This window comes from Conger conger, chromosome 15 (assembly GCF_963514075.1).
Source record: "Conger conger chromosome 15, fConCon1.1, whole genome shotgun sequence".
NCBI classification, from domain to species: Eukaryota; Metazoa; Chordata; class Actinopteri; order Anguilliformes; family Congridae; genus Conger; species Conger conger.
The window spans coordinates 32,572,973-32,598,210 of NC_083774.1; the positions used below are offsets into that span (position 1 = coordinate 32,572,973).

General features: G+C 40.6%; 14 non-coding genes across 14 annotated transcripts; all 14 read left to right on the forward strand.

Annotated features, from left to right (window-relative positions):
• The first annotated feature begins 3,457 nt into the window (after positions 1-3,457).
• trnap-ugg (transfer RNA proline (anticodon UGG)) lies at positions 3,458-3,529 on the forward strand. Its single transcript has one exon. It is a non-coding gene; the product is annotated as a tRNA-Pro (tRNA).
• Positions 3,530-4,699: 1,170 nt separating this feature from the next.
• trnap-ugg (transfer RNA proline (anticodon UGG)) lies at positions 4,700-4,771 on the forward strand. Its single transcript has one exon. It is a non-coding gene; the product is annotated as a tRNA-Pro (tRNA).
• Positions 4,772-8,425: 3,654 nt separating this feature from the next.
• On the forward strand, positions 8,426-8,497 carry trnap-agg (transfer RNA proline (anticodon AGG)). The gene has a single exon. It is a non-coding gene; the product is annotated as a tRNA-Pro (tRNA).
• A 1,170-nt stretch (positions 8,498-9,667) lies between these two features.
• trnap-ugg (transfer RNA proline (anticodon UGG)) lies at positions 9,668-9,739 on the forward strand. The gene has a single exon. It is a non-coding gene; the product is annotated as a tRNA-Pro (tRNA).
• Positions 9,740-10,909: 1,170 nt separating this feature from the next.
• trnap-ugg (transfer RNA proline (anticodon UGG)) lies at positions 10,910-10,981 on the forward strand. The gene has a single exon. It is a non-coding gene; the product is annotated as a tRNA-Pro (tRNA).
• A 1,170-nt stretch (positions 10,982-12,151) lies between these two features.
• On the forward strand, positions 12,152-12,223 carry trnap-ugg (transfer RNA proline (anticodon UGG)). Its single transcript has one exon. It is a non-coding gene; the product is annotated as a tRNA-Pro (tRNA).
• A 1,170-nt stretch (positions 12,224-13,393) lies between these two features.
• Positions 13,394-13,465, forward strand: trnap-ugg (transfer RNA proline (anticodon UGG)). The gene has a single exon. It is a non-coding gene; the product is annotated as a tRNA-Pro (tRNA).
• Positions 13,466-14,635: 1,170 nt separating this feature from the next.
• trnap-ugg (transfer RNA proline (anticodon UGG)) lies at positions 14,636-14,707 on the forward strand. The gene has a single exon. It is a non-coding gene; the product is annotated as a tRNA-Pro (tRNA).
• Positions 14,708-15,877: 1,170 nt separating this feature from the next.
• trnap-ugg (transfer RNA proline (anticodon UGG)) lies at positions 15,878-15,949 on the forward strand. The gene has a single exon. It is a non-coding gene; the product is annotated as a tRNA-Pro (tRNA).
• A 1,170-nt stretch (positions 15,950-17,119) lies between these two features.
• Positions 17,120-17,191, forward strand: trnap-ugg (transfer RNA proline (anticodon UGG)). The gene has a single exon. It is a non-coding gene; the product is annotated as a tRNA-Pro (tRNA).
• Positions 17,192-19,615: 2,424 nt separating this feature from the next.
• On the forward strand, positions 19,616-19,687 carry trnap-cgg (transfer RNA proline (anticodon CGG)). The gene has a single exon. It is a non-coding gene; the product is annotated as a tRNA-Pro (tRNA).
• Positions 19,688-20,857: 1,170 nt separating this feature from the next.
• Positions 20,858-20,929, forward strand: trnap-ugg (transfer RNA proline (anticodon UGG)). The gene has a single exon. It is a non-coding gene; the product is annotated as a tRNA-Pro (tRNA).
• Positions 20,930-23,341: 2,412 nt separating this feature from the next.
• trnap-agg (transfer RNA proline (anticodon AGG)) lies at positions 23,342-23,413 on the forward strand. The gene has a single exon. It is a non-coding gene; the product is annotated as a tRNA-Pro (tRNA).
• A 1,170-nt stretch (positions 23,414-24,583) lies between these two features.
• Positions 24,584-24,655, forward strand: trnap-agg (transfer RNA proline (anticodon AGG)). Its single transcript has one exon. It is a non-coding gene; the product is annotated as a tRNA-Pro (tRNA).
• Positions 24,656-25,238: the final 583 nt, after the last annotated feature.

Consider the following 25,238-nt stretch of genomic DNA (forward strand, 5'->3'; position numbering starts at 1 on the left):
TGAAGGTGTTTACTCCACCCTGGACCTGCAGATGTGCTGTCCTGAAGGTGTTTACTCCACCCTGGACCTGCAGATGTGCTGTCCTGAAGGTGTTTACTCCACCCTGGACCTGCAGATGTGCTGTCCTGAAGGTTTTTACTCCACCCTGGACCTGCAGATGTGCTGTCCTGAAGGTGTTTACTCCACCCTGGACCTGCAGATGTGCTGTCCTGAAGGTGTTTACTCCACCCTGGACCTGCAGATGTGCTGTCCTGAAGGTGTTTACTCCACCCTGGACCTGCAGATGTGCTGTCCTGAAGGTTTTTACTCCACCCTGGACCTGCAGATGTGCTGTCCTGAAGGTGTTTACTCCACCCTGGACCTGCAGATGTGCTGTCCTGAAGGTTTTTACTCCACCCTGGACCTGCAGATGTGCTGTCCTGAAGGTGTTTACTCCACCCTGGACCTGCAGATGTGCTGTCCTGAAGGTGTTTACTCCACCCTGGACCTGCAGATGTGCTGTCCTGAAGGTTTTTACTCCACCCTGGACCTGCAGATGTGCTGTCCTGAAGGTTTTTACTCCACCCTGGACCTGCAGATGTGCTGTCCTGAAGGTGTTTACTCCACCCTGGACCTGCAGATGTGCTGTCCTGAAGGTTTTTACTCCACCCTGTATCTGGAGATGTGCTGTCCTGTATGTTGTAATAAATCCTAGAGGACAGTTGATCTACAGGAACAGGGTGGAGTAAAAACCTACAGGACGGTAGATCTCCAGGAACAGGGCGGAGTAAAAACCTACAGGACAGTTGATCTACAGGAACAGGGTGGAGTAAAAACCTACAGGACGGTAGATCTCCAGGAACAGGGCGGAGTAAAAACCTACAGGACAGTAGATCTCCAGGAACAGGGCGGAGTAAAAACCTACAGGACAGTAGATCTCCAGGAACAAGGTGGAGTAAAAACCTACAGGACAGTAGATCTCCATTGGGCAGCCCTGCTGCAAAGGACCCTACTTCAGCATGAAGTGCAAAACAACCGATATTCCCAATTCCTAGCCTCTCGTCATACCCTTTGGAATTACAGCACTGCGCTTTTGCCTGGTGCTTAGGATTTCTGGCCTTTGCCATTGTCTCAATACGAAATTGCAAGATGACATCCTCACAGCATGAGATCTGTGCTAAACCACTGAGAACCCAAATCACTCATAGAGCTGCCCATTATGCTCTTGTGCAGCTTTTTTTCTTGACAGTATTCATGAATGACATTTTTGTTAATGACTATCGTGGCCATGTAAAGTCTATTTTACATTGTGTGATGAAAGTGTTTCGCTAAATGCAATGAAGTTCCTGCATTGACTGTGTTTTGGCATTTGTTTCTTCTTAGTGAACATGCATATATGCTTTGAAATTTAGACGCGCTCGAATTTTGTACATTTTGAAAGCTTCGCAACATATAATTGCAGCTCTTGATTTTGAGTGAAAAATGTCTTGAATGCACTGAAGACTTATCATTGTTCATCGCCCCAAACATTCTGGACCATTCACTCCTTTTTGCATTACTGGTCCATTCACTTGTGTAAATGTGCTTCCAGAAGAAACCATTGTCTGGCAAGGTAACATGTCCTCTCCTTTTGAAATGTATCGTATGTATGTCCTAGCAAATAGTCAGAGCAACAAATAAAAACAAGAATGCTTTTTTTGATTTCAATGTTAAACCTGTTTATGTCCAAAGAAATGTCATTGTTTTTTGAACCAATGAGCTACAGCCGGTCTTTAGCCCACCTATGCCTACAACTGTTTAGGCAATCCAAGAAAACTCCATTTGTTTATGATGTTATAATGAGTATGTTGAAAACAGGATTTTGATTGACCGTTTGTTGAAAATGACTGTCTTTACAGTGCATTGCAGCCCGGGCATAGTAGGCCACAGGTGGTTGAACTGGATTTATTTTGTGCAGTGCTGTCCATGAATTTCTGACTGCAGAATGAAACCACCTCTGAAAGTAACAGTAAGTTGACATTGTTGCACAGTATTTCATGACACCATTGAGGTACACTTCGATTGACCACAAAAAGCTGAATTGCTGATGCTGAACATGAATCCATTGCGCTGAACTGAAATAGATTTTTCAACCAGATGTGGCCATTTTTCTATGATAAGGCTCAGCAAAGAGACTATGAATTATGGGCTCTTTCAATTAGTAACTGTCTGGAGGTCCACATACACTCTGCCTGTGGGCTAGTTGGTCTAGGGGTATGATTCTGGCTTAGGGTGCGAGAGGTCCCGGGTTCAAATCCCCGACGAGCCCTCCAAAAAAACAGTCAGCACCGCGCTTTTGGCTGGTGCTTAGGATTTCTGGCCTTTGCCATTGTCTCAATACGCAATTACAAGATGACATCCTCACACCATGAGATCTGCGCTAAACCACTGAGAACCCAAATCAGTCATAGAGCTACCCATTATGCTCTTGTGCAGCCTTTTTTCTTGACAGTATTCATGAATGACATTTTTGTTAATGACTATCGTGGCCATGTAAAGTCTATTTTACATTGTGTGATGAAAGTGTTTCGCTAAATGCAATGAAGTTCCTGCATTGACTGTGTTTTGGCATTTGTTTCTTCTTAGTGAACCTACATATATGCTTTGAAATTTAGACGCGCTCAAATTTTGTACATTTTGAAAGCTTCACAACATATAATTGCAGCTCTTGATTTTGAGTGAAAAATGTCTTGAATGCACTGAAGACTTATAATTGTTCACCGCCCCAAACATTCTGGACCATTCACTCCTTTTTGCATTCCTAGTCCATTCACTTGTGTAAATGTGCTTCCAGAAGAAACCATTGTCTGGCAAGGTAACATGTCCTCTCCTTTTGAAATGTATCGTATGTATGTCCTAGCAAATAGTCAGAGCAACAAATAAAAACAAGAATGCTTTTTTTGATTTCAATGTTAAACCTGTTTATGTCCAAAGAAATGTCATTGTTTTTTGAACCAATGAGCTACAGCCGGTCTTTAGCCCACCTATGCCTACAACTGTTTAGGCAATCCAAGAAAACTCCATTTGTTTATGATGTTATAATGAGTATGTTGAAAACAGGATTTTGATTGACCGATTGTTCAAAATGACTGTCTTTACAGTGCATTGCAGCCCGGGCATAGTAGGCCGCAGGTGGTTGAACTGGATTTATTTTGTGCAGTGCTGTCCATGAATTTCTGACTGCAGAATGAAAGCACCTCTGAAAGTAACAGTAAGTTGACATTGTTGCATAGTCTTTCATGACACGATTGAGGCACACTTCGATTGACCACAAAAAGCTGAATTGCTGATGCTGAACATGAATCCATTGCGCTGAACTGAAATTGATTTTTCAACCAGATGTGGCCATTTTTCTATGATAAGGCTCAGCAAAGAGACTATGAATTATGGGCTCTTTCAATTAGTAACTGTCTGGAGATCCACCTTCACTCTGCCTGTGGGCTCGTTGGTCTAGGGGTATGATTCTGGCTTTGGGTGCGAGAGGTCCCGGGTTCAAATACCGGACGAGCCCTCCAAAAAGACAGTAAGCGCCGCTCTTTTGGCTGGTGCTTAGGATTTCTGGCCTTTGCCATTGTCTCAATATGCAATTACAAGATGACATCCTCACACCATGAGATCTGCGCTAAACCACTGAGAACCCAAATCAGTCATAGAGCTACCCATTATGCTCTTGTGCAGCCTTTTTTCTTGACAGTATTCATGAATGACATTTTTGTTAATGACTATCGTGGCCATGTAAAGTCTATTTTACATTGTGTGATGAAAGTGTTTCGCTAAATGCAATGAAGTTCCTGCATTGACTGTGTTTTGGCATTTGTTTCTTCTTAGTGAACATGCATATATGCTTTGAAATTTAGACGCGCTCGAATTTTGTACATTTTGAAAGCTTCACAACATATAATTGCAGCTCTTGATTTTGAGTGAAAAATTTCTTGAATGCACTGAAGACTTATTATTGTTCATCGCCCCAAACATTCTGGACCATTCACACCTTTTTGCATTACTGGTCCATTCACTTGTGTAAATGTGCTTCCAGAAGAAACCATTGTCTGGCAAGGTAACATGTCCTCTCCTTTTGAAATGTATCGTATGTATGTCCTAGCAAATAGTCAGAGCAACAAATAAAAACAAGAATGCTTTTTTTGATTTCAATGTTAAACCTGTTTATGTCCAAAGAAATGTCATTGTTTTTTGAACCAATGAGCTACAGCCGGTCTTTAGCCCACCTATGCCTACAACTGTTTAGGCAATCCAAGAAAACTCCATTTGTTTATGATCTTATAATGAGTATGTTGAAAACAGGATTTTGATTGACCGATTGTTCAAAATGACTGTCTTTACAGTGCATTGCAGCCCGGGCATAGTAGGCCGCAGGTGGTTGACCTGGATTTATTTTGTGCAGTGCTGTCCATGAATTTCTGACTGCAGAATGAAACCACCTCTGAAAGTAACAGTAAGTTGACATTGTTGCATAGTCTTTCATGACACCATTGAGGCACACTTCGATTGACCACAAAAAGCTGAATTGCTGATGCTGAACATGAATCCATTGCGCTGAACTGAAATGGATTTTTCAACCAGATGTGGCCATTTTTCTATGATAAGGCTCAGCAAAGAGACTATGAATTATGGGCTCTTTCAATTAGTAACTGTCTGGAGATCCACCTTCACTCTGCCTGTGGGCTCGTTGGTCTAGGGGTATGATTCTCGCTTTGGGTGCGAGAGGTCCCGGGTTCAAATCCCGGACGAGCCCTCCAAAAAGACAGTAAGCGCCGCTCTTTTGGCTGGTGCTTAGGATTTCTGGCCTTTGCCATTGTCTCAATACGCAATTACAAGATGACATCCTCACACCATGAGATCTGCGCTAAACCACTGAGAACCCAAATCAGTCATAGAGCTACCCATTATGCTCTTGTGCAGCCTTTTTTCTTGACAGTATTCATGAATGACATTTTTGTTAAAGACTATCGTGGCCATGTAAAGTCTATTTTACATTGTGTGATGAAAGTGTTTCGCTAAATGCAATGAAGTTCCTGCATTGACTGTGTTTTGGCATTTGTTTCTTCTTAGTGAACATGCATATATGCTTTGAAATTTAGACGCGCTCGAATTTTGTACATTTTGAAAGCTTCACAACATATAATTGCAGCTCTTGATTTTGAGTGAAAAATGTCTTGAATGCACTGAAGACTTATAATTGTTCACCGCCCCAAACATTCTGGACCATTCACTCCTTTTTGAATTCCTAGTCCATTCACTTGTGTAAATGTGCTTCCAGAAGAAACCATTGTCTGGCAAGGTAACATGTCCTCTCCTTTTGAAATGTATCGTATGTATGTCCTAGCAAATAGTCAGAGCAACAAATAAAAACAAGAATGCTTTTTTTGATTTCAATGTTAAACCTGTTTATGTCCAAAGAAATGTCATTGTTTTTTGAACCAATGAGCTACAGCCGGTCTTTAGCCCACCTATGCCTACAACTGTTTAGGCAATCCAAGAAAACTCCATTTGTTTATGATGTTATAATGAGTATGTTGAAAACAGGATTTTGATTGACCGATTGTTCAAAATGACTGTCTTTACAGTGCATTGCAGCCCGGGCATAGTAGGCCGCAGGTGGTTGAACTGGATTTATTTTGTGCAGTGCTGTCCATGAATTTCTGACTGCAGAATGAAAGCACCTCTGAAAGTAACAGTAAGTTGACATTGTTGCATAGTCTTTCATGACACGATTGAGGTACACTTCGATTGACCACAAAAAGCTGAATTGCTGATGCTGAACATGAATCCATTGCGCTGAACTGAAATAGATTTTTCAACCAGATGTGGCCATTTTTCTATGATAAGGCTCAGCAAAGAGACTATGAATTATGGGCTCTTTCAATTAGTAACTGTCTGGAGATCCACCTTCACTCTGCCTGTGGGCTCGTTGGTCTAGGGGTATGATTCTCGCTTAGGGTGCGAGAGGTCCCGGGTTAAAATCCCGGACTCGCCCTCCAAAATGACAGTAAGCGCCGCGCTTTTGGCTGGTGCTTAGGATTTCTGGCCTTTGCCATTGTCTCAATACGCAATTACAAGATGACATCCTCACACCATGAGATCTGCGCTAAACCACTGAGAACCCAAATCAGTCATAGAGCTACCCATTATGCTCTTGTGCAGCCTTTTTTCTTGACAGTATTCATGAATGACATTTTTGTTAATGACTATCGTGGCCATGTAAAGTCTATTTTACATTGTGTGATGAAAGTGTTTCGCTAAATGCAATGAAGTTCCTGCATTGACTGTGTTTTGGCATTTGTTTCTTCTTAGTGAACCTACATATATGCTTTGAAATTTAGACGCGCTCGAATTTTGTACATTTTGAAAGCTTCACAACATATAATTGCAGCTCTTGATTTTGAGTGAAAAATGTCTTGAATGCACTGAAGACTTATAATTGTTCACTGCCCCAAACATTCTGGACCATTCACACCTTTTTGCATTCCTAGTCCATTCACTTGTGTAAATGTGCTTCCAGAAGAAACCATTGTCTGGCAAGGTAACATGTCCTCTCCTTTTGAAATGTATCGTATGTATGTCCTAGCAAATAGTCAGAGCAACAAATAAAAACTAGAATGCTTTTTTTGATTTCAATGTTAAACTTGTTTATGTCCAAAGAAATGTCATTGTTTTTTGAACCAATGAGCTACAGCCGGTCTTTAGCCCACCTATGCCTACAACTGTTTAGGCAATCCAAGAAAACTCCATTTGTTTATGATCTTATAATGAGTATGTTGAAAACAGGATTTTGATTGACCGATTGTTCAAAATGACTGTCTTTACAGTGCATTGCAGCCCGGGCATAGTAGGCCGCAGGTGGTTGAACTGGATTTATTTTGTGCAGTGCTGTCCATGAATTTCTGACTGCAGAATGAAAGCACCTCTGAAAGTAACAGTAAGTTGACATTGTTGCATAGTCTTTCATGACACGATTGAGGTACACTTCGATTGACCACAAAAAGCTGAATTGCTGATGCTGAACATGAATCCATTGCGCTGAACTGAAATTGATTTTTCAACCAGATGTGGCCATTTTTCTATGATAAGGCTCAGCAAAGAGACTATGAATTATGGGCTCTTTCAATTAGTAACTGTCTGGAGATCCACCTTCACTCTGCCTGTGGGCTCGTTGGTCTAGGGGTATGATTCTCGCTTTGGGTGCGAGAGGTCCCGTGTTAAAATCCCGGACGAGCCCTCCAAAAAGACAGTAAGCGCCGCTCTTTTGGCTGGTGCTTAGGATTTCTGGCCTTTGCCATTGTCTCAATACGCAATTACAAGATGACATCCTCACACCATGAGATCTGCGCTAAACCACTGAGAACCCAAATCAGTCATAGAGCTACCCATTATGCTCTTGTGCAGCCTTTTTTCTTGACAGTATTCATGAATGACATTTTTGTTAATGACTATCGTGGCCATGTAAAGTCTATTTTACATTGTGTGATGAAAGTGTTTCGCTAAATGCAATGAAGTTCCTGCATTGACTGTGTTTTGGCATTTGTTTCTTCTTAGTGAACCTACATATATGCTTTGAAATTTAGACGCGCTCGAATTTTGTACATTTTGAAAGCTTCACAACATATAATTGCAGCTCTTGATTTTGAGTGAAAAATGTCTTGAATGAACTGAAGACTTATAATTGTTCATCGCCCCAAACATTCTGGACCATTCACTCCTTTTTGCATTCCTAGTCCATTCACTTGTGTAAATGTGCTTCCAGAAGAAACCATTGTCTGGCAAGGTAACATGTCCTCTCCTTTTGAAATGTATCATATGTATGTCCTAGCAAATAGTCAGAGCAACAAATAAAAACAAGAATGCTTTTTTTGATTTCAATGTTAAACCTGTTTATGTCCAAAGAAATGTCATTGTTTTTTGAACCAATGAGCTACAGCCGGTCTTTAGCCCACCTATGCCTACAACTGTTTAGGCAATCCAAGAAAACTCCATTTGTTTATGATCTTATAATGAGTATGTTGAAAACAGGATTTTGATTGACCGATTGTTCAAAATGACTGTCTTTACAGTGCATTGCAGCCCGGGCATAGTAGGCCGCAGGTGGTTGAACTGGATTTATTTTGTGCAGTGCTGTCCATGAATTTCTGACTGCAGAATGAAAGCACCTCTGAAAGTAACAGTAAGTTGACATTGTTGCATAGTCTTTCATGACACGATTGAGGCACACTTCGATTGACCACAAAAAGCTGAATTGCTGATGCTGAACATGAATCCATTGCGCTGAACTGAAATTGATTTTTCAACCAGATGTGGCCATTTTTCTATGATAAGGCTCAGCAAAGAGACTATGAATTATGGGCTCTTTCAATTAGTAACTGTCTGGAGGTCCACATACATTCTGCCTGTGGGCTCGTTGGTCTAGGGGTATGATTCTCGCTTAGGGTGCGAGAGGTCCCGGGTTAAAATCCCGGACGAGCCCTCCAAAAAGACAGTAAGCGCCGCTCTTTTGGCTGGTGCTTAGGATTTCTGGCCTTTGCCATTGTCTCAATACGCAATTACAAGATGACATCCTCACACCATGAGATCTGCGCTAAACCACTGAGAACCCAAATCAGTCATAGAGCTACCCATTATGCTCTTGTGCAGCCTTTTTTCTTGACAGTATTCATGAATGACATTTTTGTTAATGACTATCGTGGCCATGTAAAGTCTATTTTACATTGTGTGATGAAAGTGTTTCGCTAAATGCAATGAAGTTCCTGCATTGACTGTGTTTTGGCATTTGTTTCTTCTTAGTGAACCTACATATATGCTTTGAAATTTAGACGCGCTCGAATTTTGTACATTTTGAAAGCTTCACAACATATAATTGCAGCTCTTGATTTTGAGTGAAAAATGTCTTGAATGCACTGAAGACTTATAATTGTTCACCGACCCAAACATTCTGGACCATTCACTCCTTTTTGCATTACTAGTCCATTCACTTGTGTAAATGTGCTTCCAGAAGAAACCATTGTCTGGCAAGGTAACATGTCCTCTCCTTTTGAAATGTATCGTATGTATGTCCTAGCAAATAGTCAGAGCAACAAATAAAAACAAGAATGCTTTTTTTGATTTCAATGTTAAACCTGTTTATGTCCAAAGAAATGTCATTGTTTTTTGAACCAATGAGCTACAGCCGGTCTTTAGCCCACCTATGCCTACAACTGTTTAGGCAATCCAAGAAAACTCCATTTGTTTATGATGTTATAATGAGTATGTTGAAAACAGGATTTTGATTGACCGTTTGTTCAAAATGACTGTCTTTACAGTGCATTGCAGCCCGGGCATAGTAGGCCGCAGGTGGTTGAACTGGATTTATTTTGTGCAGTGCTGTCCATGAATTTCTGACTGCAGAATGAAACCACCTCTGAAAGTAACAGTAAGTTGACATTGTTGCATAGTCTTTCATGACACGATTGAGGCACACTTCGATTGACCACAAAAAGCTGAATTGCTGATGCTGAACATGAATCCATTGCGCTGAACTGAAATTGATTTTTCAACCAGATGTGGCCATTTTTCTATGATAAGGCTCAGCAAAGAGACTATGAATTATGGGCTCTTTCAATTAGTAACTGTCTGGAGATCCACCTTCACTCTGCCTGTGGGCTCGTTGGTCTAGGGGTATGATTCTCGCTTTGGGTGCGAGAGGTCCCGGGTTCAAATCCCGGACGAGCCCTCCAAAAAGACAGTAAGCGCCGCTCTTTTGGCTGGTGCTTAGGATTTCTGGCCTTTGCCATTGTCTCAATACGCAATTACAAGATGACATCCTCACACCATGAGATCTGCGCTAAACCACTGAGAACCCAAATCAGTCATAGAGCTACCCATTATGCTCTTGTGCAGTCTTTTTTCTTGACAGTATTCATGAATGACATTTTTGTTAATGACTATCGTGGCCATGTAAAGTCTATTTTACATTGTGTGATGAAAGTGTTTCGCTAAATGCAATGAAGTTCCTGCATTGACTGTGTTTTGGCATTTGTTTCTTCTTAGTGAACATGCATATATGCTTTGAAATTTAGACGCGCTCGAATTTTGTACATTTTGAAAGTTTCACAACATATAATTGCAGCTCTTGATTTTGAGTGAAAAATGTCTTGAATGCACTGAAGACTTATAATTGTTCACCGACCCAAACATTCTGGACCATTCACTCCTTTTTGCATTACTGGTCCATTCACTTGTGTAAATGTGCTTCCAGAAGAAACCATTGTCTGGCAAGGTAACATGTCCTCTCCTTTTGAAATGTATCGTATGTATGTCCTAGCAAATAGTCAGAGCAACAAATAAAAACAAGAATGCTCTTTTTGATTTCAATGTTAAACCTGTTTATGTCCAAAGAAATGTCATTGTTTTTTGAACCAATGAGCTACAGCCGGTCTTTAGCCCACCTATGCCTACAACTGTTTAGGCAATCCAAGAAAACTCCATTTGTTTATGATGTTATAATGAGTATGTTGAAAACAGAATTTTGATTGACCGTTTGTTCAAAATGACTGTCTTTACAGTGCATTGCAGCCCGGGCATAGTAGGCCGCAGGTGGTTGAACTGGATTTATTTTGTGCAGTGCTGTCCATGAATTTCTGACTGCAGAATGAAACCACCTCTGAAAGTAACAGTAAGTTGACATTGTTGCATAGTCTTTCATGACACGATTGAGGCACACTTCGATTGACCACAAAAAGCTGAATTGCTGATGCTGAACATGAATCCATTGCGCTGAACTGAAATTGATTTTTCAACCAGATGTGGCCATTTTTCTATGATAAGGCTCAGCAAAGAGACTATGAATTATGGGCTCTTTCAATTAGTAACTGTCTGGAGATCCACCTTCACTCTGCCTGTGGGCTCGTTGGTCTAGGGGTATGATTCTCGCTTTGGGTGCGAGAGGTCCCGGGTTCAAATCCCCGACGAGCCCTCCAAAAAGACAGTAAGCGCCGCTCTTTTGGCTGGTGCTTAGGATTTCTGGCCTTTGCCATTGTCTCAATACGCAATTACAAGATGACATCCTCACACCATGAGATCTGCGCTAAACCACTGAGAACCCAAATCAGTCATAGAGCTACCCATTATGCTCTTGTGCAGCCTTTTTTCTTGACAGTATTCATGAATGACATTTTTGTTAATGACTATCGTGGCCATGTAAAGTCTATTTTACATTGTGTGATGAAAGTGTTTCGCTAAATGCAATGAAGTTCCTGCATTGACTGTGTTTTGGCATTTGTTTCTTCTTAGTGAACATGCATATATGCTTTGAAATTTAGACGCGCTCGAATTTTGTACATTTTGAAAGCTTCACAACATATAATTGCAGCTCTTGATTTTGAGTGAAAAATGTCTTGAATGCACTGAAGACTTATAATTGTTCACCGCCCCAAACATTCTGGACCATTCACTCCTTTTTGCATTACTGGTCCATTCACTTGTGTAAATGTGCTTCCAGAAGAAACCATTGTCTGGCAAGGTAACATGTCCTCTCCTTTTGAAATGTATCGTATGTATGTCCTAGCAAATAGTCAGAGCAACAAATTAAAACAAGAATGCTTTTTTTGATTTCAATGTTAAACCTGTTTATGTCCAAAGAAATGTCATTGTTTTTTGAACCAATGAGCTACAGCCGGTCTTTAGCCCACCTATGCCTACAACTGTTTAGGCAATCCAAGAAAACTCCATTTGTTTATGATGTTATAATGAGTATGTTGAAAACAGGATTTTGATTGACCGATTGTTCAAAATGACTGTCTTTACAGTGCATTGCAGCCCGGGCATAGTAGGCCGCAGGTGGTTGAACTGGATTTATTTTGTGCAGTGCTGTCCATGAATTTCTGACTGCAGAATGAAACCACCTCTGAAAGTAACAGTAAGTTGACATTGTTGCATAGTCTTTCATGACACGATTGAGGCACACTTCGATTGACCACAAAAAGCTGAATTGCTGATGCTGAACATGAATCCATTGCGCTGAACTGAAATTGATTTTTCAACCAGATGTGGCCATTTTTCTATGATAAGGCTCAGCAAAGAGACTATGAATTATGGGCTCTTTCAATTAGTAACTGTCTGGAGATCCACCTTCACTCTGCCTGTGGGCTCGTTGGTCTAGGGGTATGATTCTGGCTTTGGGTGCGAGAGGTCCCGGGTTCAAATCCCGGACGAGCCCTCCAAAAAGACAGTAAGCGCCGCTCTTTTGGCTGGTGCTTAGGATTTCTGGCCTTTGCCATTGTCTCAATACGCAATTACAAGATGACATCCTCACACCATGAGATCTGCGCTAAACCACTGAGAACCCAAATCAGTCATAGAGCTACCCATTATGCTCTTGTGCAGTCTTTTTTCTTGACAGTATTCATGAATGACATTTTTGTTAATGACTATCGTGGCCATGTAAAGTCTATTTTACATTGTGTGATGAAAGTGTTTCGCTAAATGCAATGAAGTTCCTGCATTGACTGTGTTTTGGCATTTGTTTCTTCTTAGTGAACATGCATATATGCTTTGAAATTTAGACGCGCTCGAATTTTGTACATTTTGAAAGTTTCACAACATATAATTGCAGCTCTTGATTTTGAGTGAAAAATGTCTTGAATGCACTGAAGACTTATAATTGTTCACCGACCCAAACATTCTGGACCATTCACTCCTTTTTGCATTACTGGTCCATTCACTTGTGTAAATGTGCTTCCAGAAGAAACCATTGTCTGGCAAGGTAGCATGTCCTCTCCTTTTGAAATGTATCGTATGTATGTCCTAGCAAATAGTCAGAGCAACAAATAAAAACAAGAATGCTCTTTTTGATTTCAATGTTAAACCTGTTTATGTCCAAAGAAATGTCATTGTTTTTTGAACCAATGAGCTACAGCCGGTCTTTAGCCCACCTATGCCTACAACTGTTTAGGCAATCCAAGAAAACTCCATTTGTTTATGATGTTATAATGAGTATGTTGAAAACAGAATTTTGATTGACCGTTTGTTCAAAATGACTGTCTTTACAGTGCATTGCAGCCCGGGCATAGTAGGCCGCAGGTGGTTGAACTGGATTTATTTTGTGCAGTGCTGTCCATGAATTTCTGACTGCAGAATGAAACCACCTCTGAAAGTAACAGTAAGTTGACATTGTTGCATAGTCTTTCATGACACGATTGAGGCACACTTCGATTGACCACAAAAAGCTGAATTGCTGATGCTGAACATGAATCCATTGCGCTGAACTGAAATTGATTTTTCAACCAGATGTGGCCATTTTTCTATGATAAGGCTCAGCAAAGAGACTATGAATTATGGGCTCTTTCAATTAGTAACTGTCTGGAGATCCACCTTCACTCTGCCTGTGGGCTCGTTGGTCTAGGGGTATGATTCTCGCTTTGGGTGCGAGAGGTCCCGGGTTCAAATCCCGGACGAGCCCTCCAAAAAGACAGTAAGCGCCGCTCTTTTGGCTGGTGCTTAGGATTTCTGGCCTTTGCCATTGTCTCAATACGCAATTACAAGATGACATCCTCACACCATGAGATCTGCGCTAAACCACTGAGAACCCAAATCAGTCATAGAGCTACCCATTATGCTCTTGTGCAGCCTTTTTTCTTGACAGTATTCATGAATGACATTTTTGTTAATGACTATCGTGGCCATGTAAAGTCTATTTTACATTGTGTGATGAAAGTGTTTCGCTAAATGCAATGAAGTTCCTGCATTGACTGTGTTTTGGCATTTGTTTCTTCTTAGTGAACATGCATATATGCTTTGAAATTTAGACGCGCTCGAATTTTGTACATTTTGAAAGCTTCACAACATATAATTGCAGCTCTTGATTTTGAGTGAAAAATGTCTTGAATGCACTGAAGACTTATAATTGTTCACCGACTCAAACATTCTGGACCATTCACTCCTTTTTGCATTACTGGTCCATTCACTTGTGTAAATGTGCTTCCAGAAGAAACCATTGTCTGGCAAGGTAACATGTCCTCTCCTTTTGAAATGTATCGTATGTATGTCCTAGCAAATAGTCAGAGCAACAAATAAAAACAAGAATGCTCTTTTTGATTTCAATGTTAAACCTGTTTATGTCCAAAGAAATGTCATTGTTTTTTGAACCAATGAGCTACAGCCGGTCTTTAGCCCACCTATGCCTACAACTGTTTAGGCAATCCAAGAAAACTCCATTTGTTTATGATGTTATAATGAGTATGTTGAAAACAGAATTTTGATTGACCGTTTGTTCAAAATGACTGTCTTTACAGTGCATTGCAGCCCGGGCATAGTAGGCCGCAGGTGGTTGAACTGGATTTATTTTGTGCAGTGCTGTCCATGAATTTCTGACTGCAGAATGAAAGCACCTCTGAAAGTAACAGTAAGTTGACATTGTTGCATAGTCTTTCATGACACGATTGAGGCACACTTCGATTGACCACAAAAAGCTGAATTGCTGATGCTGAACATGAATCCATTGCGCTGAACTGAAATTGATTTTTCAACCAGATGTGGCCATTTTTCTATGATAAGGCTCAGCAAAGAGACTATGAATTATGGGCTCTTTCAATTAGTAACTGTCTGGAGATCCACCTTCACTCTGCCTGTGGGCTCGTTGGTCTAGGGGTATGATTCTCGCTTTGGGTGCGAGAGGTCCCGGGTTCAAATCCCGGACGAGCCCTACAAAAAGACAGTAAGCGCCGCGCTTCTGGCTGGTGCTTAGGATTTCTGGCCTTTGCCATTGTCTCAATACGCAATTACAAGATGACATCCTCACACCATGAGATCTGCGCTAAACCACTGAGAACCCAAATCAGTCATAGAGCTACCCATTATGCTCTTGTGCAGCCTTTTTTCTTGACAGTATTCATGAATGACATTTTTGTTAATGACTATCGTGGCCATGTAAAGTCTATTTTACATTGTGTGATGAAAGTGTTTCGCTAAATGCAATGAAGTTCCTGCATTGACTGTGTTTTGGCATTTGTTTCTTCTTAGTGAACATGCATATATGCTTTGAAATTTAGACGCGCTCGAATTTTGTACATTTTGAAAGCTTCACAACATATAATTGCAGCTCTTGATTTTGAGTGAAAAATGTCTTGAATGCACTGAAGACTTATAATTGTTCACCGCCCCAAACATTCTGGACCATTCACTCCTTTTTGCATTACTGGTCCGTTCACTTGTGTAAATGTGCTTCCAGAAGAAACCATTGTCTGGCAAGGTAACATGTCCTCTCCTTTTGAAATGTATCATATGTATGTCCTAGCAAATAGTCAGAGCAACAAATAAAAACAAGAATGCTTTTTTTGATTTCAATGTTAAACCTGTTTATGTCCAAAGAAATGTCATTGTTTTTTGAACCAATGAGCTACAGCCGGTCTTTAGCCCACCTATGCCTACAACTGTTTAGGCAATCCAAGAAAACTCCATTTGTTTATGATGTTATAATGAGTATGTTGAAAACAGGATTTTGATTGACCGATTGTTCAAAATGACTGTCTTTACAGTGCATTGCAGCCCGGGCATAGTAGGCCGCAGGTGGTTGAACTGGATTTTTTTTGTGCAGTGCTGTCCATGAATTTCTGACTGCAGAATGAAACCACCTCTGAAAGTAACAGTAAGTTGACATTGTTGCATAGTCTTTCATGACACGATTGAGGCACACTTCGATTGACCACAAAAAGCTGAATTGCTGATGCTGAACATGAATCCATTGCGCTGAACTGAAATTGATTTTTCAACCAGATGTGGCCATTTTTCTATGATAAGGCTCAGCAAAGAGACTATGAATTATGGGCTCTTTCAATTAGTAACTGTCTGGAGATCCACGTACACTCTACCTGTGGGCTCGTTGGTCTAGGGGTATGATTCTCGCTTTGGGTGCGAGAGGTCCCGGGTTCAAATCCCGGACGAGCCCTCCAAAAAGACAGTAAGCGCCGCTCTTTTGGCTGGTGCTTAGGATTTCTGGCCTTTGCCATTGTCTCAATACGCAATTACAAGATGACATCCTCACACCATGAGATCTGCGCTAAACCACTGAGAACCCAAATCAGTCATAGAGCTACCCATTATGCTCTTGTGCAGCCTTTTTTCTTGACAGTATTCATGAATGACATTTTTGTTAATGACTATCGTGGCCATGTAAAGTCTATTTTACATTGTGTGATGAAAGTGTTTCGCTAAATGCAATGAAGTTCCTGCATTGACTGTGTTTTGGCATTTGTTTCTTCTTAGTGAACCTACATATATGCTTTGAAATTTAGACGCGCTCGAATTTTGTACATTTTGAAAGCTTCACATCATATAATTGCAGCTCTTGATTTTGAGTGAAAAATGTCTTGAATGCACTGAAGACTTATTATTGTTCATCGCCCCAAACATTCTGGACCATTCACACCTTTTTGCATTACTGGTCCATTCACTTGTGTAAATGTGCTTCCAGAAGAATCCATTGTCTGGCAAGGTAACATGTCCTCTCCTTTTGAAATGTATCGTATGTATGTCCTAGCAAATAGTCAGAGCAACAAATAAAAACAAGAATGCTTTTTTTGATTTCAATGTTAAACCTGTTTATGTCCAAAGAAATGTCATTGTTTTTTGAACCAATCAGCTACAGCCGGTCTTTAGCCCACCTCTGCCTACAACTGTTTAGGCAATCCAAGAAAACTCCATTTGTTTATGATGTTATAATGAGTATGTTGAAAACAGGATTTTGATTGACCGATTGTTCAAAATGACTGTCTTTACAGTGCATTGCAGCCCGGGCATAGTAGGCCGCAGGTGGTTGAACTGGATTTATTTTGTGCAGTGCTGTCCATGAATTTCTGACGGCAGAATGAAACCACCTCTGAAAGTAACAGTAAGTTGACATTGTTGCATAGTCTTTCATGACACGATTGAGGCACACTTCGATTGACCACAAAAAGCTGAATTGCTGATGCTGAACATGAATCCATTGCGCTGAACTGAAATGGATTTTTCAACCAGATGTGGCCATTTTTCTATGATAAGGCTCAGCAAAGAGACTATGAATTATGGGCTCTTTCAATTAGTAACTGTCTGGAGGTCCACGTACACTCTGCCTGTGGGCTCGTTGGTCTAGGGGTATGATTCTCGCTTTGGGTGCGAGAGGTCCCGGGTTCAAATCCCGGACGAGCCCTCCAAAATGACAGTAAGCGCTGCTCTTTTGGCTGGTGCTTAGGATTTCTGGCCTTTGCCATTGTCTCAATACGCAATTACAAGATGACATCCTCACACCATGAGATCTGCGCTAAACCACTGAGAACCCAAATCAGTCATAGAGCTACCCATTATGCTCTTGTGCAGCCTTTTTTCTTGACAGTATTCATGAATGACATTTTTGTTAATGACTATCGTGGCCATGTAAAGTCTATTTTACATTGTGTGATGAAAGTGTTTCGCTAAATGCAATGAAGTTCCTGCATTGACTGTGTTTTGGCATTTGTTTCTTCTTAGTGAACATGCATATATGCTTTGAAATTTAGACGCGCTCGAATTTTGTACATTTTGAAAGCTTCACAACATATAATTGCAGCTCTTGATTTTGAGTGAAAAATGTCTTGAATGCACTGAAGACTTATTATTGTTCACCGCCCCAAACATTCTGGACCATTCACTCCTTTTTGCATTACTGGTCCATTCACTTGTGTAAATGTGCTTCCAGAAGAAACCATTGTCTGGCAAGGTAGCATGTCCTCTCCTTTTGAAATGTATCGTATGTATGTCCTAGCAAATAGTCAGAGCAACAAATAAAAACAAGAATGCTTTTTTTGATTTCAATGTTAAACCTGTTTATGTCCAAAGAAATGTCATTGTTTTTTGAACCAATGAGCTACAGCCGGTCTTTAGCCCACCTATGCCTACAACTGTTTAGGCAATCCAAGAAAACTCCATTTGTTTATGATGTTATAATGAGTATGTAATGAGTATGTTGAAAACAGGATTTTGATTGACCGTTTGTTCAAAATGACTGTCTTTACAGTGCATTGCAGCCCGGGCATAGTAGGCCACAGGTGGTTGAACTGGATTTATTTTGTGCAGTGCTGTCCATGAATTTCTGACTGCAGAATGATAGCACCTCTGAAAGTAACAGTAAGTTGACATTGTTGCATAGTCTTTCATGACACGATTGAGGTACACTTCGATTGACCACAAAAAGCTGAATTGCTGATGCTGAACATGAATCCATTGCGCTGAACTGAAATTGATTTTTCAACCAGATGTGGCCATTTTTCTATGATAAGGCTCAGCAAAGAGACTATGAATTATGGGCTCTTTCAATTAGTAACTGTCTGGAGGTCCACATACACTCTGCCTGTGGGCTCGTTGGTCTAGGGGTGTGATTCTCGCTTAGGGTGCGAGAGGTCACGGGTTCAAATCCCGGACGAGCCCTCCAAAAAAACAGTCAGCACCGCTCTTTTGGCTGGTGCTTAGGATTTCTGGCCTTTGCCATTGTCTCAATACGCAATTACATGATGACATCCTCACACCATGAGATCTCCGCTAAACCACTGAGAACCCAAATCAGTCATAGAGCTACCCATTATGCTCTTGTGCAGCCTTTTTTCTTGACAGTATTCATGAATGACATTTTTGTTAATGACTATCGTGGCCATGTAAAGTCTATTTTACATTGTGTGATGAAAGTGTTTCGCTAAATGCAATGAAGTTCCTGCATTGACTGTGTTTTGGCATTTGTTTCTTCTTAGTGAACATGCATATATGCTTTGAAATTTAGACGCGCTCGAATTTTGTACATTTTGAAAGCTTCACAACATATAATTGCAGCTCTTGATTTTGAGAGGAAAAATGTCTTGAATGCACTGAAGACTTATAATTGTTCACCGCCCCAAACATTCTGGACCATTCACTCCTTTTTGCATTACTGGTCCATTCACTTGTGTAAATGTGCTTCCAGAAGAAACCATTGTCTGGCAAGGTAACATGTCCTCTCCTTTTGAAATGTATCGTATGTATGTCCTAGCAAATAGTCAGAGCAACAAATAAAAACAAGAATGCTTTTTTTGATTTCAATGTTAAACCTGTTTATGTCCAAAGAAATGTCATTGTTTTTTGAACCAATGAGCTACAGCCGGTCTTTAGCCCACCTATGCCTACAACTGTTTAGGCAATCCAAGAAAACTCCATTTGTTTATGATGTTATAATGAGTATGTTGAAAACAGGATTTTGATTGACCGTTTGTTCAAAATGACTGTCTTTACAGTGCATTGCAGCCCGGGCATAGTAGGCCACAGGTGGTTGAACTGGATTTATTTTGTGCAGTGCTGTCCATGAATTTCTGACTGCAGAATGATAGCACCTCTGAAAGTAACAGTAAGTTGACATTGTTGCATAGTCTTTCATGACACGATTGAGGTACACTTCGATTGACCACAAAAAGCTGAATTGCTGATGCTGAACATGAATCCATTGCGCTGAACTGAAATAGATTTTTCAACCAGATGTGGCCATTTTTCTACGATAAGGCTCAGCAAAGAGACTATGAATTATGGGCTCTTTCAATTAGTAACTGTCTGGAGGTCCACATACACTCTGCCTGTGGGCTCGTTGGTCTAGGGGTATGATTCTCGCTTCGGGTGCGAGAGGTCACGGGTTCAAATCCCGGACGAGCCCTCCAATAAAACAGTCAGCACCGCTCTTTTGGCTGGTGCTTAGGATTTCTGGCCTTTGCCATTGTCTCAATACGCAATTACATGATGACATCCTCACACCATGAGATCTGCGCTAAACCACTGAGAACCCAAATCAGTCATAGAGCTACCCATTATGCTCTTGTGCAGCCTTTTTTCTTGACAGTATTCATGAATGACATTTTTGTTAATGACTATCGTGGCCATGTAAAGTCTATTTTACATTGTGTGATGAAAGTGTTTCGCTAAATGCAATGAAGTTCCTGCATTGACTGTGTTTTGGCATTTGTTTCTTCTTAGTGAACATGCATATATGCTTTGAAATTTAGACGCGCTCGAATTTTGTACATTTTGAAAGCTTCACAACATATAATTGCAGCTCTTGATTTTGAGTGAAAAATGTCTTGAATGCACTGAAGACTTATAATTGTTCACCGCCCCAAACATTCTGGACCATTCACTCCTTTTTGCATTACTGGTCCATTCACTTGTGTAAATGTGCTTCCAGAAGAAACCATTGTCTGGCAAGGTAACATGTCCTCTCCTTTTGAAATGTATCGTATGTATGTCCTAGCAAATAGTCAGAGCAACAAATAAAAACAAGAATGCTTTTTTTGATTTCAATGTTAAACCTGTTTATGTCCAAAGAAATGTCATTGTTTTTTGAACCAATGAGCTAAAGCCGGTCTTTAGCCCACCTCTGCCTACAACTTTTTAGGCAATCCAAGAAAACTCCATTTGTTTATGATGTTATAATGAGTATGTTGAAAACAGGATTTTGATTGACCGATTGTTCAAAATGACTGTCTTTACAGTGCATTGCAGCCCGGGCATAGTAGGCCGCAGGTGGTTGAACTGGATTTATTTTGTGCAGTGCTGTCCATGAATTTCTGACGGCAGAATGAAACCACCTCTGAAAGTAACAGTAAGTTGACATTGTTGCATAGTCTTTCATGACACGATTGAGGCACACTTCGATTGACCACAAAAAGCTGAATTGCTGATGCTGAACATGAATCCATTGCGCTGAACTGAAATTGATTTTTCAACCAGATGTGTCCATTTTTCTATGATAAGGCTCAGCAAAGAGACTATGAATTATGGGCTCTTTCAATTAGTAACTGTCTGGAGGTCCAAGTACACTCTGCCTGTGGGCTCGTTGGTCTAGGGGTATGATTCTCGCTTTGGGTGCGAGAGGTCCCGGATTCAAATCCCGGACGAGCCCTCCAAAATGACAGTAAGCGCCGCTCTTTTGGCTGGTGCTTAGGATTTCTGGCCTTTGCCATTGTCTCAATACGCAATTACAAGATGACATCCTCACACCATGAGATCTGCGCTAAACCACTGAGAACCCAAATCAGTCATAGAGCTACCCATTATGCTCTTGTGCAGCCTTTTTTCTTGACAGTATTCATGAATGACATTTTTGTTAATGACTATCGTGGCCATGTAAAGTCTATTTTACATTGTGTGATGAAAGTGTTTCGCTAAATGCAATGAAGTTCCTGCATTGACTGTGTTTTGGCATTTGTTTCTTCTTAGTGAACATGCATATATGCTTTGAAATTTAGACGCGCTCGAATTTTGTACATTTTGAAAGCTTCACAACATATAATTGCAGCTCTTGATTTTGAGTGAAAAATGTCTTGAATGCACTGAAGACTTATTATTGTTCACCGCCCCAAACATTCTGGACCATTCACTCCTTTTTGCATTACTGGTCCATTCACTTGTGTAAATGTGCTTCCAGAAGAAACCATTGTCTGGCAAGGTAGCATGTCCTCTCCTTTTGAAATGTATCGTATGTATGTCCTAGCAAATAGTCAGAGCAACAAATAAAAACAAGAATGCTTTTTTTGATTTCAATGTTAAACCTGTTTATGTCCAAAGAAATGTCATTGTTTTTTGAACCAATGAGCTACAGCCGGTCTTTAGCCCACCTATGCCTACAACTGTTTAGGCAATCCAAGAAAACTCCATTTGTTTATGATGTTATAATGAGTATGTTGAAAACAGGATTTTGATTGACCGTTTGTTCAAAATGACTGTCTTTACAGTGCATTGCAGCCCGGGCATAGTAGGCCACAGGTGGTTGAACTGGATTTATTTTGTGCAGTGCTGTCCATGAATTTCTGACTGCAGAATGATAGCACCTCTGAAAGTAACAGTAAGTTGACATTGTTGCATAGTCTTTCATGACACGATTGAGGTACACTTCGATTGACCACAAAAAGCTGAATTGCTGATGCTGAACATGAATCCATTGCGCTGAACTGAAATTGATTTTTCAACCAGATGTGGCCATTTTTCTATGATAAGGCTCAGCAAAGAGACTATGAATTATGGGCTCTTTCAATTAGTAACTGTCTGGAGGTCCACATACACTCTGCCTGTGGGCTCGTTGGTCTAGGGGTGTGATTCTCGCTTAGGGTGCGAGAGGTCACGGGTTCAAATCCCGGACGAGCCCTCCAAAAAAACAGTCAGCACCGCTCTTTTGGCTGGTGCTTAGGATTTCTGGCCTTTGCCATTGTCTCAATACGCAATTACATGATGACATCCTCACACCATGAGATCTGCGCTAAACCACTGAGAACCCAAATCAGTCATAGAGCTACCCATTATGCTCTTGTGCAGCCTTTTTTCTTGACAGTATTCATGAATGACATTTTTGTTAATGACTATCGTGGCCATGTAAAGTCTATTTTACATTGTGTGATGAAAGTGTTTCGCTAAATGCAATGAAGTTCCTGCATTGACTGTGTTTTGGCATTTGTTTCTTCTTAGTGAACATGCATATATGCTTTGAAATTTAGACGCGCTCGAATTTTGTACATTTTGAAAGCTTCACAACATATAATTGCAGCTCTTGATTTTGAGTGAAAAATTTCTTGAATGCACTGAAGACTTATAATTGTTCACCGCCCCAAACATTCTGGACCATTCACTCCTTTTTGCATTACTGGTCCATTCACTTGTGTAAATGTGCTTCCAGAAGAAACCATTGTCTGGCAAGGTAACATGTCCTCTCCTTTTGAAATGTATCGTATGTATGTCCTAGCAAATAGTCAGAGCAACAAATAAAAACAAGAATGCTTTTTTTGATTTCAATGTTAAACCTGTTTATGTCCAAAGAAATGTCATTGTTTTTTGAACCAATGAGCTACAGCCGGTCTTTAGCCCACCTCTGCCTACAACTGTTTAGGCAATCCAAGAAAACTCCATTTGTTTATGATGTTATAATGAGTATGTTGAAAACAGGATTTTGATTGACCGATTGTTCAAAATGACTGTCTTTACAGTGCATTGCAGCCCGGGCATAGTAGGCCGCAGGTGGTTGAACTGGATTTATATTGTGCAGTGCTGTCCATGAATTTCTGACTGCAGAATGAAACCACCTCTGAAAGTAACAGTAAGTTGACATTGTTGCATAGTCTTTCATGACACGATTGAGGTACACTTCGATTGACCACAAAAAGCTGAATTGCTGATGCTGAACATGAATCCATTGCGCTGAACTGAAATAGATTTTTCAACCAGATGTGGCCATTTTTCTATGATAAGGCTCAGCAAAGAGACTATGAATTATGGGCTCTTTCAATTAGTAACTGTCTGGAGGTCCACATACACTCTGCCTGTGGGCTCGTTGGTCTAGGGGTATGATTCTCGCTTAGGGTGCGAGAGGTCCCGGGTTCAAATCCCGGACGAGCCCTCCAAAAAAACAGTCAGCACCGCGCTTTTGGCTGGTGCTTAGGATTTCTGGCCTTTGCCATTGTCTCAATACGCAATTACAAGATGACATCCTCACACCATGAGATCTGCGCTAAACCACTGAGAACCCAAATCAGTCATAGAGCTACCCATTATGCTCTTGTGCAGCCTTTTTTCTTGACAGTATTCATGAATGACATTTTTGTTAATGACTATCGTGGCCATGTAAAGTCTATTTTACATTGTGTGATGAAAGTGTTTCGCTAAATGCAATGAAGTTCCTGCATTGACTGTGTTTTGGCATTTGTTTCTTCTTAGTGAACATGCATATATGCTTTGAAATTTAGACGCGCTCGAATTTTGTACATTTTGAAAGCTTCACAACATATAATTGCAGCTCTTGATTTTGAGTGAAAAATGTCTTGAATGCACTGAAGACTTATAATTGTTAATCGCCCCAAACATTCTGGACCATTCACTCCTTTTTGCATTACTGGTCCATTCACTTGTGTAAATGTGCTTCCAGAAGAAACCATTGTCTGGCAAGGTAACATGTCCTCTCCTTTTGAAATGTATTGTATGTATGTCCTAGCAAATAGTCAGAGCAACAAATAAAAACGAGAATGCTTTTCTTTATTTCAATGTTAAACCTGTTTATGTCCAAAGAAATGTCATTGTTTTATGAACCAATGAGCTACAGCCGGTCTTTAGCCCACCTATGCCTACAACTGTTTAGGCAATCCAAGAAAACTCCATTTGTTTATGATGTTATAATGAGTATGTTGAAAACAGGATTTTGATTGACCGTTTGTTCAAAATGACTGTCTTTACAGTGCATTGCAGCCCGGGCATAGTAGGCCACAGGTGGTTGAACTGGATTTATTTTGTGCAGTGTTGTCCATGAATTTCTGACTGCAGAATGAAACCACCTCTGAAAGTAACAGTAAGTTGACATTGTTGCATAGTCTTTCATGACACGATTGAGGTACACTTCGATTGACCACAAAAAGCTGAATTGCTGATGCTGAACATGAATCCATTGCGCTGAACTGAAATAGATTTTTCAACCAGATGTGGCCATTTTTCTATGATAAGGCTCAGCAAAGAGACTATGAATTATGGGCTCTTTCAATTAGTAACTGTCTGGAGGTCCACATACACTCTGCCTGTGGGCTCGTTGGTCTAGGGGTATGATTCTCGCTTAGGGTGCGAGAGGTCCCGGGTTCAAATCCCGGACGAGCCCTCCAAAAAAACAGTCAGCACCGCGCTTTTGGCTGGTGCTTAGGATTTCTGGCCTTTGCCATTGTCTCAATACGCAATTACAAGATGACATCCTCACACCATGAGATCTGCGCTAAACCACTGAGAACCCAAATCAGTCATAGAGCTACCCATTATGCTCTTGTGCAGCCTTTTTTCTTGACAGTATTCATGAATGACATTTTTGTTAATGACTATCGTGGCCATGTAAAGTCTATTTTACATTGTGTGATGAAAGTGTTTCGCTAAATGCAATGAAGTTCCTGCATTGACTGTGTTTTGGCATTTGTTTCTTCTTAGTGAACATGCATATATGCTTTGAAATTTAGACGCGCTCGAATTTTGTACATTTTGAAAGCTTCACAACATATAATTGCAGCTCTTGATTTTGAGTGAAAAATGTCTTGAATGCACTGAAGACTTATAATTGTTAATCGCCCCAAACATTCTGGACCATTCACTCCTTTTTGCATTACTGGTCCATTCACTTGTGTAAATGTGCTTCCAGAAGAAACCATTGTCTGGCAAGGTAACATGTCCTCTCCTTTTGAAATGTATCGTATGTA